Source organism: Schistocerca serialis, chromosome 1 (assembly GCF_023864345.2).
Source record: "Schistocerca serialis cubense isolate TAMUIC-IGC-003099 chromosome 1, iqSchSeri2.2, whole genome shotgun sequence".
NCBI lineage: Eukaryota > Metazoa > Arthropoda > Insecta > Orthoptera > Acrididae > Schistocerca > Schistocerca serialis.
The window spans coordinates 670,345,867-670,349,205 of NC_064638.1; the positions used below are offsets into that span (position 1 = coordinate 670,345,867).

The window sequence follows — 3,339 nt, forward strand, 5'->3', positions numbered from 1 at the left end:
AAGTAATAAAATGAGCTCTAACATGCAAAGTAAGCGTTGCTGGACACATGTCCACATAACATTTTCTTTCTTTGTGTGTGAGGAATGTTTCCTGAAAGTTTGGCCGTACCTTTTTGTAACACCCTGTATAGTGTGCAGATGTGTTCAAGGAACATGTGAAGGTGGGGGAAGGGGATGAGGTCGTAGAGGATGTGCATGGGGGATGGAATGCGAATGCAGAAGGCGAGGCGGAACGCATGGCGTTCGAGGATTTGGAGGGCTTTGTAGAACCGGGGAGGGGCAGAAATCCAAGCTACGCTGGTATAACAGAGGATGGGGCGGATCAAGGTTTTGTAGGTGTGAAGGATGGTGGAAGGATGCAGACCCCACGTCCAGCCGGACAGGAGTTTCAGGAGGCAGAGTATGTTGTGAGCTTTGTGTTGGATGGTAAGGAGGTGGGGAGTCCAGGTGAGGTGGCGGTCGAGGGTGAGGCCAAGGTATTTGAGGGAAGGAGTAAGGTGGATAGGACGGCCATAGTGAAGATTGGACAGATGAGTGTCTTGAAGGTGTGTATACCCTGTATTCTGCCAGTTAGTAGTATTGAACTATTGTGAAATTTTTTTATCAGGTAAAACTTTCTAGCAGATAATTATACCATCTGAAAAAACTTTTTGTCTGCAACTAAAATTATGGTGTCGGCTAAATAATTAATGAATTAACATTTAAGTGATTAAGACAGCCGATAGTTGGTGTACATTTAGGCCCAGCAGAGCACTCTCTCGTGTCAGACCAGAGTTGTGAGTCGTAAGTGAAGCTGAGCCAGTAAAGAGCCTGAAAACGAGCGGAAAGAATGAAGGCAAAGCCCAGCAGTGTGATTCTTTGACATCAGTAATTGATAAATAAATCCGTTGCAAACAGAATACCAACATGCGAAACAAAATCACTATGAAATTATTCACCTACCTATTATTTGCGAGTGAGAGAAGCTGATCTCAAATGATTTGAAGGTACAGATACGATGTTCGGAAAGGATATCAAATGTTCTGAGTCGATGTTTGCGCGTAGCCATAATGGCTGACCTGTTTATCAGACATGTTCATGCATTTTATATTGTGTTTTCCATACATATGCACCAAGTGAATTCATTATCTTACACTTTTTCTTTCTTCACAAATTCTACTACGTGTATCTTGACTCCGAGCATTTAATCATTGTTTCATGCAAAAAGAGCTCCATTCACTTACACCGCAGCTTCCTCAATCCTTGCTTGTAGTGCTTGAATTTTTTTCCCTTAAGAAATATCACCAATGCAGCTGAGGTGATGCTGATGCAGTTCTTCACGTTATACTGTGGAGGAGAGAAGTCATCGTAAATTATTGCTCTCATCGCCAAAATCCTCCATTTTCAAGTTATTTGGTAGTAAAGGTAACAGATTACAAAAACATTTCTCCTACACGATAAGGCACGAATTACTACACTTTAGGGCAGCATCGAATGAGGTTCACAGCTAATGTTCTGGTTCAATATTCAATCGTGTTACTTCCAAGTATCCTCCCCCACTTCCACTTTCTTGTGCTTTGTCTAAGCTTTGCCACCACCGAACTTAATCGTCAAAGCCACATAGCGGCATGAATGGCTCATATTCAGTGTCTGGGGGTGTAATTCAAGACAAAATCCGAGTTCATCGTCTTATATGAATATTCAGGCATGGTTTCTAAAGGAGACGCAGGCTTGATAATTACAGATCAATGCAAACATTTAAGGAAATTTAGAAATTACGAGATTCTGACTCTTTAGCGTAGTCAAGGTCTCCTGGACTTCACAAACAAGATGTTATACCTTTTTCATCATGCGTTCAGCACTAACGCAAATAAATGCCCGTACAGTACTATCAGAGCTTAGTCGGCGGGCGCGCACTGCACCTACATTAGATGTTGAGATGTTGCGAAGCTCCTGGAAATTGGTCCAAATTACGTATCAGTTATTTCGTTATTGTTCTATCATAAATGAAGCAGGCCAAAGCACTCAAAGTATCCACTTATTTTGCTAATCACCTTGTTAAATGCTTGGCAACGACCTTGCCGCAGTGGATACACCGGTTCCCGTCAGATCACCAAAGTTAAGCGCTGTCGGGCGTGGCCGGCACTTGGATGGGTGACCATCCGGGCCGCCATGTGCTGTTGCCATTTTTCGGGGTGCACCCATCCTCATGATGCCAATTGAGGAGCTACTCGACCGAATAGTAGCGGCTCCTGTCAAAGAAAACCATCGCAACAACCGGGAGAGCGGTGTGCTGACCACACGCCCCTCCTATCCGCATCCTCAGTGAGGATGACACGGCGGTCGGATGGTCCCGATGGGCCACTTATGGTCTGGAGACGGAGTGCTCTCTGCTCTTGTTAAATGCTTAACCTGTGTAGCTCATGTTTCAAATCTCACTGGACAGTCGCTTTCTCTGGGGTCCAGTGGTGCCCATGTGGTCTTGTCATTCCAGTACACTGTGAAAATGTGTGGAATCGCTTCGTGTTCTGAAATAAAAAACTCATGTGTTAGGAAAATTTCTATTTTGTGAAAAGTACTGTCTGTGTGGGAATTGAATGGCTTATGGAAGCTATTGCTGATCGCTCCCTCATCAGGGTAGGAACTGAAGGGATCGGTAGAGGAAAGTGCTAACATACAATTTAGCAAGGATTAGTCTGATCACGGTACTTGTTACATTTTCAGATACACCATATGCTGGCAACAAGTAGTTCCTTTTTTACCTGTAGAAAGAACCATCTACTATATACATTTCTTTATCTTATTGCCTTTTATGTTATTGTCTTTGAACTTAGCCGACATACAATAAGCAGCAGTTATTCTGTTTAAGACTTTCCTGACATAGTAACTGCTTCATTGATTCACGAGCTTCGCGCCGGATAATGTTGTGGAAGCTGCACAATATTTCAGGAGCTTACTGACTTCTTCCTGTTTTTTTTTCTTTTATTGTAATTTCATTCCCATGCCCCACATGGACAGGTGAGGGCTGACAACAGCACAGTGCACCGCTCTTCAGCCAAATGGCTTTACAAAAAACATGAAAGGGGAACTGTTACATAAAAAGGGGGATAAAAGTGGGACATAAAAAACACAGTAAATGGAGATGATGGGAGTTAAAATATACACTAATACGGCAACACGCACTGGGGGATAGTTAAAAAGTCGACCTAAAGTTAAAAGAACACAGCTGGCAATTCGTTACGCACTTAAAATCAATGAAGTCAAACACAAGTTAAAAGTCGGCCACAGTATAAAAATCACACAGAGCGAGACACTTAAAAAGGAACCACTGGAAACGATGGAACACTCATGAAGAATAAA

At 42.9% G+C, this 3,339-nt stretch overlaps 1 pseudogene; it reads left to right on the forward strand.

Moving 5' to 3' along the window:
- Positions 1 to 2,047: 2,047 nt before the first annotated feature.
- On the forward strand, positions 2,048 to 2,165 carry LOC126427047 (5S ribosomal RNA; annotated as a pseudogene).
- Positions 2,166 to 3,339: the final 1,174 nt, after the last annotated feature.